This window comes from Amblyomma mixtum, chromosome 2, assembly GCF_055824585.1.
Source record: "Amblyomma mixtum isolate Tamu chromosome 2, ASM5582458v1, whole genome shotgun sequence".
Lineage (NCBI taxonomy): Eukaryota > Metazoa > Arthropoda > Arachnida > Ixodida > Ixodidae > Amblyomma > Amblyomma mixtum.
Window position 1 is genome coordinate 242,891,499 of NC_143013.1, and position 14,797 is coordinate 242,906,295.

The 14,797-nt window shown below is 49.7% G+C and overlaps 1 protein-coding gene across 2 annotated transcripts in view; it reads right to left on the bottom strand.

Annotated features, from left to right (window-relative positions):
* Window positions 1-14,797, bottom strand: part of LOC149363250 (protein-tyrosine sulfotransferase 1-like) — a 249,801-nt gene that overhangs the window by 178,784 nt on the left and 56,220 nt on the right. The window contains exon 1 of one of the 2 annotated variants that reach the window (XM_089573397.1): window positions 3,530-4,406. The exons of the other annotated variant lie outside the window; for it this stretch is intronic. The gene's annotated coding sequence lies outside the window, so the exon portion shown is untranslated. Of the gene's footprint in view, window positions 1-3,529; window positions 4,407-14,797 lie in introns of those variants that run through there. 2 annotated transcript variants of the gene reach the window in all.

Consider the following 14,797-nt stretch of genomic DNA (forward strand, 5'->3'; position numbering starts at 1 on the left):
GACAGAAGCGTGCACACTTTGCCCTAAGGATGCACACCCTCTATCCCTCAGATGAAAGACGCGCGGGTCACCAGTGATGTGCACCACTGTCGCCTTCATTAGGAAAGTCACCCTCATTCTTCTTTATTATACGACACGTTGCAGAAGCTAACGCACCGATGGCGGGCACGCATCTCTGTTGGTGAACACATGCGCTCGTGGGAGAGACGGCGCTCCAAACTGTCAATTGAAGGCAACACCACTGAATATCATCGTTCAATAAAAGTACCCTAAACGTGCATTCTTTGCGTGCGCAGCGGCCAGGTTATCAAAGCCAGGATTGCGTCACGCCCACGGCCCCAGAGCTTCCACGGCAAGCGGAAGCGCAACTACTCAGCTCCTACTTCTGGCATAAAAGCCGCGAAAAATCCAAATAAATTACCATAAAGAGCCCTGCGATGGCACAACCGTGCGTCAATGCAGAGAGGTTCAAATAACGTGTCCAGCTGTAGGCTAGAGAAACGACAGGGAAAAAAAAGAAGTTACGCAAGAAATCAAGACGCGGACGAATGGTTATTAGATTACAGTCCCAGTTCTATGGAGGCTTTAAGCACAGTCTGCACAGCAGGAAGTGACCCCCTGCGTTGAGTGACAGAAAACTGTACAGTGAGCACCGAGGCACGCCGGCGTATATGCTTCAGGCCAACCCAATTTCTCTTTGACAGCAACAGCTGGAAGATTTCGGTGACTATAAAGAGAATCGAAAAAAAAACAGGCTGAAGCGACCCGGAAAACAGCCATGGTATAGCGCAACAGGCAGTGTGGATTAATATGAAAAGAAACAAACGGGGGGAAGATATGACCGAGTACAGCTGTCTAACAGATAGTGCAACAAAGCGCATGCATCAGCAACGAAGACCAGACGGCACACAGCAGGAAACGTTTATGAGCCCCGAAACAAAACAAGCACTGCGTTAAAACAAACAATAAAGAGGATGATACACAGCTGGGACTGAAGGCGAAACGGAAAGAGGGAATGCGCGGACGGTTTTAAATTAAAAAACGTGCCTGCGTGAGAAAAAGTACCAGAGTCAAGAAATGAATCGCGCGTGTGTATAACCGATTACAGTTACGTAAAGCGACAGACCCTTCGCGACAGTTTGGTGGAAATCGCAGGAGCGTCTGCACTGCACGCTGACTGCGACACCGAGCTTCGACATAACAGTCCTGTGCACAGGTAACTTGTTGGAGGTCAATGGACCCATCAACGCAGGAGTAAGACATCCCTTCCCCCTCTTTTACCCTCTCCTTCTTTTCATCACGGCGCGGTTTAGGTGTCCAGTCCGAGTAAAACACTGCACCTTTCCTCTTAACCCTCTATACCCCTCTCCAGAAGTCGTCGATACCCGCTGCGGTGGCTCTGTGGTTAGAGCGCTGGGTTCAAACCCGGCCTCGGCGGCTGCGTTTCGGTGGCGGCGAAAGGCAAAAGGCGCCCGTGTGTTATGTCAGTGCACGGTAAGAATCCCCAGGTGGTGAAAATTACTTCAGGAGCCCTCCACTACGGCACCACTTTCTCTCTTTCTGCTTTCACTCCCAACTCCATCCCTTCACCCGCGGCGCGGTTGAGGTGTCCACAGAGAAGTGAGTCAGTTACTGCGCCTTCAATTCCCTGAAAACCAATTTTATAACAACCCTTTGTGTGGAAGAAACGTGTTACACAGCGCTCCTGCGGGAAGGATGATGGACGCATCACGAATTTACTTTTACACGGTTCATAGCCACGACATTGATATAATACGTACAAAGACGAGTGCACAGAACGACGACTAAACGCAAGGATAAGATGAGAGGGTGGATTGAAGGCTTAGACAAGCAAGGTCGCCTGCGAGCCAATGAAAACAGCCTGTAGCACTCGTAAACGTATAAGTAGTGTCATAATAAGGAGCGACCGTGGGCGCCCAGCGCGAGCGCCTCAAATTCTTTTTTTTTTTTTTGCGCAACAACTAAACGCATGTAAAACAGAGCTGTGAACGAGGGTCACCACGCAACAATACGCAGGAAAAGTAATCCAAACAAGCACTTGCGCCAGAAAACACGCTGGACTGAATTCACAGAAAATGGCAAACAGTTTACCGCGGCGCGCGCTATAGACGTGACAACAAAACCTTCCACTCCGTATAAGAGAACTCCACGTCACACCTTTGGCGTCCAATTGGCGAGTGACAGATCACTTAGAAAATCGCGTAGCTCAACCCAAAAGAGCACAGCTGTCACAGACAACAGAACACACGTGCGCACCGCGGAGAATTTAATCTCAGCTCGGGCTCGCATCCATCCAGCTAAATGTCAAGCGCACGCCCGTACATGTCGGCTCTCCGTTTTTCGATGGAGGCAGCGACGGCCGTACAGTGTAGCACACTTCTATTCAGCGTTCCATTACTTTCTTTTTTGTTTTCATCCAGGGGGAAAACTATACATGTCGCACCAGCAACTGCTAGTCTTCGAAACGACGCGCATCCACAGGTCGTGGGCCGGCTACGCCATCGACCGGACACGCTTCGCTACCAGGAATGAACGGTCTTTTAATAATAATGAAAAGAAAAAAAACAGTTTTGGGTTAAGGCAGCTCAATTACATACGTCGCTCCAGCTCAGCTGTAAGGCTTCTTTTTTTTTTTTGCGCAACAGCGCTTACAAAAGTAAGGCAATAATTGAAAATGTGCCACGAAGCAGAGGCTAAATGTCATCTTCCTGAAGTGCATGACGAATGTCGTACGTCGGAAAAACTACGCACTTAAGTAATATCGAAGCACAAGTTAATTAATAACGATTGCAACACGTCGACAGAAGACCGAGCGCGCATATGCGGCGTCTCATTTAGAATTCAAAGCCTCATTAATACGTGGCTCATAAATGCGCAGTCTGGCAAGTGCCATTTAATGCTGACGTGTTCCGTGCTGTCTACCTTATGGAAGGAAAATTTTCGCCCCGTGCCAAACCGTAGACGGAAGGGGTATAGGAATGCAGAAAGGTGGGCATTTCGGAAGGTCACTTCACAGTCCATACCAAATTTGCCCAGGCAAGAAGAACAAAAAAGCCTATGACCACAGCGCAAGGCAAAGCCAGTCGTTCTAAAACGCCAAGCCAACCAACTGACAACGTCATACGGTTAGTGTCGGACGCAATAAATCTCGAAATACGAAGCATTCAACAGTGTGTTCTTGCCCAGAGAGCTTCGCAGCAATCGGTACTGAATGGGGCATGACGTATTCAAGTGCAAAGTACGGGTTGGGAAAACCATCCAGCTGGTTCCCGCGACAGCTATGCGGTGTAAGGGTTGGTTAGAAGAGAAATATTTCATTTTATCAAACTACGTTCTCCTAGTGGATTGCCGCGAGAGATATCTCTTGGAAACAAAAGGCACGCATTTGCACGGACAACAGGTAACGATGTGCGAAGTGGAAACAGCGCAAAAGAAATTCCTAAAGAGCAGTAACGATACGCAAAAAAAAATATATAATGCAGTAAAGTGAGCCAAGCACGGAACTCACCTGAAACAGAAACTCAGCGGGCGGACGATGCCCCCGGACTGGTGAAGAAGCGGTCAGGGACGCCTAACGTTCCGGTCTAGGTCGCTTTCACAGCGCGCACGCAAGAGACACTCCGAAGAAGCAGCAACAAGGGCAAGGAATAGGCAGGCGAGTAGTTGGATAGGCGACGGTCACCAGTGTCCAGAGAGGCCTTCGGTCGTAGTCACTGCGCGATCACAGACGCAGATCCGGGCGTAACGCACAGATCAGAAACAAAAAAAAAAAATCACGAGAGATGTCGACGGCAAGGTGCTACACAGCAATCTCCAATGGCACACGAGCTACGCAAGCAGTCGGGAAAGTCCGCAAACCAACGGAACTGGGATTAACAAGTAGTTCGTCCTTCTTCCAAGTTTTCCCGCACGAGATGCGGAGTTTGACAGGAGTGCCAGGGGCGGAGGGATGAAGACAAACAACGCGGTTATCGTTACTGAACGAGAAGGGGTAGGAGGATGATAAACCGGCGTCGATATGAGGCAGCGGTGACGCCACGCACGCAGTCAGGGTATCGCACGCGGCGTCGAGTCGGAGATCAACGGCGCACAGCAGGTCGCGGGCCGAGCGCCGAGCGAGAGCGGGAGAGGAGCGCGGGGTGGCTGCGACGGCGGTGGCGGCCGGAGTGAACCGCGAGCGCGCAGGCACTGGGCTTGGCCGCCGGAAGAAGAGGAGGCGGGGACTACGGCGCCCGAAGGCCCTCGGGCAGAGAGCAGCGCGCCAGCCTCGGAGCTCGGAGCGCCGCCGCCGCGCACATGTCGCCGGGGGGTTCGTTGTTCAAACGAGAAGCGCGCGCCGCTCTTGAAGCCGCGGGAGTGGCGGCGCGCTCTTGACAGTGGGGCGCCGCGCTTACCTCGATACAACGAACACTCGCCTCTAGCGAAATCGGCGCATTCCGGACGCCGATTTCTTTAGAAGTGGGGAGCGGCCTACGGATGATGCGTATTTGCGGCTGCTCTCTTTGCAGCTTGTCAGAATAGCGTACCGAGTACAGCGAAAGCATCGGTTATAGCGAAGCCACCGCTTTTCCCGAAGTCTGTCGCGGTTTCGCAATGATGTCAACGCATACCACTGGTCGAACTGCTTAGATTTCAAAGCTGACCAAAGAATTTCATAGAGACCGCAAGTCAAGGACGCGTATGAAAACCACAAGTAGCGGACAGGAGGAAAAAAAAAAACAAGTCCCTCTTTGCCTCCCCCCCCCCACCCCCCCCCCCCCACCCCACGCCATACCAAAATTGGTATATTACGGACACCGTTTTTCACAACGAGCATCCCCTGGAGCATCTCCATTCGCCCGTAAGGTCGAGAAATTCGTATAATCCATTCCCGCTAAACGGACTTAGCAGTGTGCGTCGCAGCTTCTTCGCGATTCATGCTGCTCTCTTTTCAAGACAAGGAAGAGATTTTGTATCGTCTTTCACCACACCACTGATGGCGCAATTTGCATGAAAAGGACTCACGCTGCGAGGGACGCCGTAGTGACGGGTTCCGGGAAATTCTACCACCTAGGGTTCTTCAACGTGCACTGACATCGCGCAGCACACGAGTATCTATAAATTTCGCCTCCATCGAAATTCGACCGTCGCGGCCGGGATCGAACCCGCGTCTTTCGAGTCAGCAGCCAAGCGCCATAACCACTGAGCCACCGCGGCGGCTCTATGCAACTCTGTACTTCACTATCACCACGCATAAAACACCTCACACTCCCACGGCATCTCAAACCAAAACCGAGACCAGGCGCGGCGTCTGGTTTAGCAGGTTGTACCGACAGGGTGTGGAAGTTCTCAAACGAAAAGGACAGCTGTCATCTTTCCGGATGAGTGCCACAATGAAGCGGTTCACCTTGAAACAAAGACCCGCTTCTCCCACGCACTCGCCGAACGCAGCCACTGTGTATAACAACCGTATATACCTGCTCAAAGAGGCAGAACGAAAGAAAAGGAAACGAGACAGCTGGAGAACAGACATGTGCGGCAGGTCATTGCTCAAGCCCGCAGTGCGACTGCCCCGCATCGATCACTGCCGCCTCGGCCGCACGCACCCACTATAGTTTGCGTAATAGCCCTCGTGGAGAGCATAACGGGTGTATACAACGCGAAGCAAACCACGAACGGTTGTTCTATAGCTCGTCTGGCGCTCGCAACTAAGAGCCGCGTCGCGTGTCAACCAACACACGGAATGGCAGGCCTACCACACCCGCTACTTTCTAGATAAGGCACTGCATAGAGCGTATTCAAGCAGTCCCGTGATGATAATGATGATGGTTTTAATGGACCAAAGGCAGATTGGCCAAATAGCACTAAGGCCACGTGTTCGGTCTCACCGATATGGGGTCAAGGACCCATATACAGGGTGTTTCACCTTAAACTTTACACAATTTTTAAAAAATGTTTCTTTTTTGCGCAAGAAGACCGCTTTTTTCGGCATAGCATTGACAGCGGTGTAGCGCAACAGAATACAGCTAAGACGTGCTACCTAGCACGCTGGTTTGCAAATACTGAATAAGGTTTGGTTTAGTTTATGGGTTTTAACGTCCCAAAGCGACTCAGGCTATGAGAGACGCCGCAGTGAAGGGCTCCGCAAATCTCGACCACCTGGGGTTCTTTAACGTGCACTGACATCGCACAGTACACGGGCCTCTAGAATTTCGCCTCCAAAGAAATTCAACCGCCGCGGCCGGGATCGAACCCGCGTCTTTCGGCGGGTTCGATCCTGAATAAGCTTTTAAAAAGCAAATACTGAATAAGCTTCTTAACTATTACTTTTAGGCTCCTTAATTATTGAGAGGCGCGCAGCCCACCGTAATTAATATTCATATCAGTTTCTAGAATTTCGAAAGCGCGTTTACCTTCGGCGCTGTGCCACAAATTTTGCCTACATCGCGCCAAAATACGGGCGCTTTCGAGAAGCTTGCAGGCAAAGCTACCTCTCCAGTGCACTGAACTCAGAGAAATAGCCGAAATTTGTTGGCCCACAGCGCCGAAGGCAACATCGTTTCTAAGATTCTAAAAACTGATATGGATATTACTTACAGCAAAGTAATAGTGAACTACATGCGTCTCAATAATTAAATAAAATAAAAGTAATAGTTAAACAGTTAACTATTCAATATTAGTTAACCAGCCTCCTAGTTGGCACGTCTTAACTGTGTTCTCATGTACTACACCGTTGATAATGCTTGCTGGAAAGAAGGGCTCTTCAGGCTAAAAAGGCCTATTTTTAAAAACTGTGTAAAGTCATAGGTGAAACCCCCTGTATACCAGGTGTTTCAGGAAAGACTAATTCTCAGAAATAGGTTTTTGTGAGTTCAAATATGGTTTTTCCAGCATAGTATTACCAGTGCTGGTGGACACCAGAAAACCGGTGAATCGTTTCAAGTAGAAAGCTGGCTAACTAATTTTTAATAATTAACTTTTTAACTATTAGAGTTAGCCGCCTAGTTGCAATTAGAAATTTGTAGCCGGTCGTTAGTAATAGCCGTATCAGTTTTTAAAATTTAGAAAACACCGCTACGCTTGGCGCTTCAGTTCGACAAAATTTGGCTTTTTTGACTAGTTATGTGCAATCGAAACGTTGCTTTGCCTGCATGCTTTTCGAATTTTGACACGATGTACCCAAATTGTGTAGCTGCCTCGCTAGTTCACCAAGTATTGCTCAGCGCTATATGCTTGGTCGGATGACCTTTATTATAACCAGTTGTATTGGCAAGTGCTCATGTATTGCCAGAAACGCCAGAAACAAACTAGCAAGCCCCCTTTTCTCCTTGAGCTGAGTGAAACGTAACCGGAATAAGTTTTTGCTGTCGGTTCACTTCGTATTCTAATCTGGATGTCATTACTGATGCTACAGTAGTGACTCGCAAACAGTTGAGGTGAACACATCCTGAGCGTGTGGCAAGGCCGGCTTGCGAAGAATGCACGGTTAGACAAGTCGCATGCATGCAGCTGCGATGTTCCGCAATAAAAATGCGACTTCCCCTACGTTAAGCGCCCTTCAGCTGCAAATCAGGCAAGGGAACAAAGTCGCCTCCCTACAAAGGCTCCGCATGCCAGAGCGAATAATTAAAGCCGAACCTTATATTAAGCTTAGCCGCCGCGGTGGCTCAGTGTTTATGGCACTCCGCTGCTTACCCGAAAGACGCATGTTACATCCCGGCCGCGGCGGTCGAATTTCTTTGGAGGAGAAATTCTAGAGGCCCGTGTGCTGTGCGATGTCAGTGCACGTCAAAGAACCCCAGGTGGTCGAAATTTCCGGAGGCCTTCACTATGGCGTCCCTCAAAGCCTCAGTCGCTTTGGGACGTTAAACCCCATAAACTAAGCTATATTAAGCCTAGTTACAGTGCGACTGATAGCCCTGAATGACCCTTTTAGATTTCTATTTATTGTATATCTTGCTAAATCCCTTATCATATATATAAAGTTTTATCCCAGTTCGCTTCGCGGAAACAGCTCACGGACACATTTCGCCCTTGTTTTTTCGCCCGACTGAACACCAGCACAGAAACGAAGAGGCACAGCAACCCGTAACAGACGGCTGCGTCCGCCACTACCCTTCACACTGGCGCCTGCATCGTGTGAGCAACGCAAACGCAGGCCGGCCGAGAAGGTCACTCCGGTCTTCTCTGTCACACACATGCGGAGGCAGCCGGTGTGAGTCGTGCCATAATTAGCTGTCGTATACGGAGCGGAGGACAGACGCCATTTCATAGGCTACGTGCACGCCAGCATGCTATGCTGTGCACAGCAGCCATGAGAGGATAGATGTACAGTCGGGGACAAAAGTCTCCGGACCACGTGTTCCTCTAACGAAGCCGATAGCTCCGCTATTAGTCGGCGGCTGGAGACCACACTTGTGGAGGTAAAAGTTGATTTTTTGTTCTTTCATCTCCACAAGTGCGGTCTCCAGCCGCTGTCTGGTAGTAGAGCTATAAGCTTCGTTTGAGTAACACGTGGTCCGGAGACTTTTGTCCCTGACTGCACGGCCGAAACACCTGCAAATACAAACAAAATACACTCCAAACAGAAAGGAGTAAAAAGGGAGTATAAGCTGTCCTCTTGCGCACTCCCTTTTATCAAATGAAGTGCGCAAGAGAACATCTTACTCCATTTTTTACTCCCACATAGGCGTATTCGTGTTCAGAGTACAAGAGACGGAAGGAAAACACGTGCGTTGCCCGGCACTTTCGCGTGGTACTGAAAAAGAAAAAAAAAGAAAAAATGGTGAAATTTCAATTAATTAGGAGTCAAGGGCGAAACTTTGGCGATCTAATAACTTCCCAGCATCTTTAATTATAACAGCGCTATATAGGCAGTGCACAAAGAGAACAGCGCCAATGGTGTGAGTGTGTTCCTAGTCCAGTTCCAGCTGCTCCCATTAACTATATATTAACTGAGAGTCAGACCGACAGGAAAATTAATCTCGCATTCGCCGAAGCAGGCGACTCCGAGTGCCGGTTTCTCGCTGCTCCATTGTCGAAAGCGAATAAAGCCAATGCTAGTTCCTTTAACATTTCCAGCGCGTGCGTTTCGTTCGGTAAAACGCCGATCCGTTCTCAACGGTTCCGCGCCGCGGAAACAGGCCGTTAGGCAATTATGAAAATGAGGCGCACGCCCGCGCATAAAGCGTATGCACCAATTTCAGAATAACCATTCAAACTTAACTGGCTTCTTAATAATCCTCTCGTGCAACAACTACAGCTCATCATATAATGGTAATGCGATAACGATCCTAACGCGACTTAATAAGAAAGACTATGTGTATTCAAATAGCCGAGATGCGGATTCGAGTCAGAAACGAAAGGGCAGAAGGGCAGGGGCTATCAGAAGAAGAAAAAACAGAAAGAAGATGAAAAGAACATTATTCGAACGTTACCCGAAAGGCAGAAAAGCCACTGTGCAGTCTTATTTACACGTATCCGTTAACGGAACGCGAAGTCCGCGTGTCACTTCACGACATCGGAGTGCAGGCACTTTTATTTTATATATATATATATATATATATATATATATATATATATATATATATATATATATATATATATATATATATATATATATAAAATAAAGCTTTCGTCACAAGCAGAGAAGGGAGAGGAGCTACAACTGTGCAGGTACCTCGCCCCCTACGTGAACGTGCCCTAGAAAATGATGAAAGTTGGCTGAACGACGAGGTGGGAAAGCGACGCAAGCCCAATCAGGCATCCGTCGAGAGAGAAAACAAAATACCAACACTCAGTATCGCAGCGTCACACCTGGCTCATTAGTATACGTGGATCGGTTTGACGTTCGTATACGTAAACTGGTACCGCCAATGCTGGCGCTCTGTCCGCTGGTCGCGACCGATGAGCTGATGTGGCGATGTGATTTCAACCGACGAGGCCTGGACACTTGGCAACTTCACAGTGTAGACTCCGTTGACATACCACACATCTACATCGCACCTACTGTCGAGGACTGACTGTCGCAGGGCTTTCGATCACGACAGACACACTATCAAGACGACTATACGTCCCTTACTGGCGACATCGATAACATGGGCGTACGCAGTGAGCTAGCATACGCAGCGACACTGCGGGCAACGATTGCGCATATTCAGAACGCTACGTATCTCACAGCGTCTCCTGTGTGTATATGTTTCGGAAAAGTGGCGTCGACAGTTTACCACCCTCTCCTGCCCTCCTCACAAGAGCCTTCACATCGTGGATAAGCAGTCTCGCTTGCATTATAGGTAAATGTAACACTTCCTGTGAGTCTATATACACGATTATACCGCATAAGAGGTGTTAAATGTTGGAGTTTCCCGTTATGACGTATTACGACACTGACGCCATGCGTCACACGTAGCTATCGCTATTGCCATAGGCAATGTGTCACATGCAAATATCGCTGTAGAAAGGGAATCCTCAAGGCTTCGCAGAAATCGGGACACACGGCAGCCAGTCGCGGTGGTCCAATGTCTCCGGAGACAGCTCGACAACCGCGCATACGAAATCACGAGCAGAGGCGCTCTTCCAGCATTCCAGCCTGCGTTTTTACGCATCGCGCACGCGTGTCATGTCTCCTCCCACCATCCAGCACCATCTGAGAGAGGAGGAGAGAGGGACAGAGAGAGGGCGCTCGGCTCTGCCGCGTCGGTCGAGAGCCACGCCATCCTTCCTTGTCGTGTTCGCCCGTCGCAACAGCCGGAATAAGAAAGACGTCCCCGCCTATCCCTCCTTCATAGCCTCACGATCCTAAGTAAACAGTGAAAGCGCCCAGCTACGCTGGCAGCCTTTATGGAATCGAGATGGGAAAACAAAAAAAGCGAGCGCAGAGCCAACATATGCGAGAAAAAAAAAAAGATTAAACACTATACGAAAGCACGACACCCGGTCACTGCCAGACTCAGTATAGGAAAGAATAGATAAACAGGGCATGCCGAAAAAAAAAATGAGAAGAGGTAAGATGATGACAGAGCCACTGAGGATCAGAAAAGGAAGCGAAGAAAAGCCCATATTATAGGGTGACAGGAGTTGGGGAAAAAAATAACAAAGGAAAATATTTAAAGCAGCGACGCTCACGCATCGTCCGTTCTTCTTCCGGGTGGCCGTTTTCTTCTTTTGTCTCTGGCTACTTTTCCGTCCAATAAAGCGAAACCTTCTCGCGAACCACAAGTTCCGTCCCCCGCGTGCTCCTCTCCGGCATCTCGAAGGAGGAAGGACAAAAAAAAAAACGAAAATACGCGTCCGAGCGAAAAAAAAAAAAATGGGAGCACCGGGGCGGGCAGGGCTTTAGCGACGCGCCGGCTATGCGCGCAAGGAAGCCTATAAAGAGAACGCCGCGACGCGCCCTGCCCCCCCCCCCCCCCCCCCCCCCTTTTCTTCACCTCCACCGCAGTGACACAGCATCATGGAGTGTATGCGCGCTCGCACCTTGAGCCCCCTCCGCACCCGTTCTCGGCTCGCTTCCATTATCTGGGCAGCCGAGGGCCACTCGGGACAAAGAAAGGATAAAATGATAGAAACAGAGAGAGATAGAAATAAAAAAAAACGAAAAAGATTAACTGCACACAGCACATCGCCTTCTGGATCACGCAAGATGGCCAGGACGCCACCGTTGGCTCTATCCACCAACACCTCGCTTCTTTTTTTTTTTTATTGTTCTGTCCGCTCTTCCACTGTTTCTGCATTTTCTCGTACGTGTCGCAGGCCTCACGTGGTCACGAATTTCAACGAAGCTCGCACTCAAGCACTCGCGTTACCGTGGCTCAGCGCAGGCGCTCCAGTGCAGCTTCAAGACCTCCCTCCCTCGCTGTTTCAGAGCAACTGTAATATGCAGGTCGCCGTGATACGCCTTAAAGCAGCAATTCCCCCCCCCCCCCCCTTTTTTTTTTCGAACAGTTTCAGGGAATACTGTTCACCTCAAACGCACACTAACTGACGCATGTCTGCGACGCACGAAGTACGGAACCTATTGAAGTTAACGTGAAACAACGACCTGGTAGCCGGGATACTATAGTGCCCGGCGTTGATCACACTGAAAACGGTTTGCTGCGACTGACGCTGTCCTTCCGTGCAACGCGGCCGTCTCGCGCTATGCCACACGACACTTCACATGTTTTGACTCAATGACGCCCTCCGTTCATACTGACAGCCTTGTGAGGGACTTTGGCCAATGTAAAAGGTAGCGGCATCGTATTATGGCAAAAAAGGCCGCTTTGAAAGGAACAGCCTGGTTGTAACATCACGTCCCCATTACACCACTGATCGGTCATCAAACTCCCGTGAAATGATAGTATCTACGCGGTTTTCAACGAGCACAATATCTCCTTTCCTGTAAGCGAAGTTCACCGTCTTCACTAATTAGTTCCACCTTTCGCCTCCGGAGGCTGAGATGAGACGCTGCAACCAGAAAATTAAAGGGCGATCAGTTACGAGCTCCGCAGACCATAACATCACAAGTCACAAGTATAACAAAATACAGAATAAAGTATACAAGGGGCGCAAGGGGCGCTTTCCCCTCCCTTGTTCGCTTTATGTGTGTGTGTGTCAATAAACCATCTTCCCGCCCTCTCTCTACCATGGACAGCTGGGAAGAAGATGTTTGAGAAGTGAAGACTGTGGGGGGAGTCCGCATAAAGCGACTCCGACGCCGCGGCAAGTTCGCGCAAACAAGGCCGACAAGGGACGTTCATTTCGCGCCCACGCAGCAGAACACGACGGTGGAAGGGGCCGCTTCCGAGCAGCAGTATAGTCAAGTCTTGTTAGCACACAACTGCAGCGCGCGCCGTCTATCTTCATTCCCATATACTCCCCTTTGTTGCACCACCGTTCCTCGCCGACGGCACAGCGACGAGGCAGGGCCCGGGAGCCCCGCGCGTTCATATGCATGAGCCGCGAGCACCTCGCAGCTCGCTCGGGGTACAACACACACACCACGGGTAAAGCTGCGTTTCCCACAACCCACGGTGTAATCTCCGCGCCCATATTCCGCGAGATTACAGACTCTCCTGTAACGCACATATCGTCCCCGCCTCGGTTGACAGGAAGGCAGGCGACCAACTGATATACAGCGCCCCCGCCGGCATTTTAACTCCTTTTGTTTTATTTTTTTTTCTCGCTCCACAGACTCGAGTCAGCCGACGGCGACGAGATGGTGACAGCCAGCGGTCGAAATTTCATCACGACGACGATGACGCCTCCGTATAACTACGCGAGTGTGGTGCGGTGGAGGAGCGGCTCCGGAGTACAAGGAAAGGTCGTTGAACTTTATCTCGGCGAAAATGAAAAGGACAGAGAAGTTTGCAACCATCACAACACACAAAAAAAAAAGTTAGTGGCTTCACGGAACTGACTATATCTGACTGCCTCCTGAGACATTTCCCTACTGTATACTGTGTGAAGATATACGCAAGATGGCGAGTTTATGATCCGGCATCCAGGTCCGCCTGACGTCCGCCCACCTTGCATATACAAAAGCGGCCGTGCGAGAAATAAGCTCTTTACACTTTTTTTTCCTCTGGGACGGCAGTTAACGCACACCTGACGCCCTCGCATTGTGCGCGGCAAATGTACACTTCCTGCTGCATATCCCGGCACATTGTGTGCACTGCATTTTTGCATTAGAAAAGTGTCAAATGAAAAAAGGCGGAAGGAAGGCTTTGTATCGCCTGAGCTGTCGGGCTCGTGGTTTACGGATAATTATTACCTCTTTGCCATGCTATTCGTGCGGCGTTTCGTTTTTAGCTGCCGGCAATAATAAAGGGCTAGGACCCAATACAGCGCCCTCGGCCACCAGTAAGACTAGACTAAAAGTGTCAATCAAGCAAGGTAGCGTTTCACAGGTGTAACCACCTTGATATGTTCCGCCTCATAGAACGCAGAAAAAGCCCCTTCCCCAAAAAACAAAAAGAAATTAAAAATCCACTTCCGCCATAAGTAGGCAAGCGACACTGAAGTGTCATACATCGGATATCCAAAATGCGAGGCGCTGCGCAAGTGTTAGGAATCGAGTGCGGGACGCTGCGATGGTTTAGCCGTAGAGCAAACGTCTCGAATGGGGCACGTACAAACGGAGACGTATTCCGGTTTACCGGACGGCTCCAGCTCACGCGCAGTGACATGGGCGGGGACATGTTTTAAAGAGAAATGCGCAAATGGGACGAGGACAAGAAGGTTTGGTTTGGTTTGGTTTATGCGGCTTAACGTCCCAAAGCGACTCAGGCTATGAGAGACGCCGTAGTGGAGGGCACCGGAAATTTCGACCACCTGGGGTTCTTTAACGTGCACCGACATCGCACAGTACACAGGCCTCTACAATTTCTCCTCCAAAGAAATTAAAGAAGGAACGTGAAGCAACAGGACAGGCGCCAACTATCAACTGAGGTTTACTGCACCACTCCCTGCATTTATACGCAGCACACAGCCGTATCACAGAAGCCGAACACCAGGAAAGAACTAAAGAACAAAATCACCATCCACAATCAGCACACAGATTACAGGCGAGTGAGGTGACGGGCAGGAAACACCTCAGAACAATAGACACGTCACCCAGGAAACCAAAAACCACCTACCGTGGAAGCTCCCTTGCAAAGCAGAAGCGCACGAGTCGAAAGAAAACACGGCACACACTTTTGCGTTTAATTTCTGATCTTAAACAAAACAAGACAAGTGACAATGGAAAACTAAAAGCTAAAATGGCCAACAAGAACGTGGAAAAACCGGTGCACATGAAACAGTACTAGTGGTAGGACAA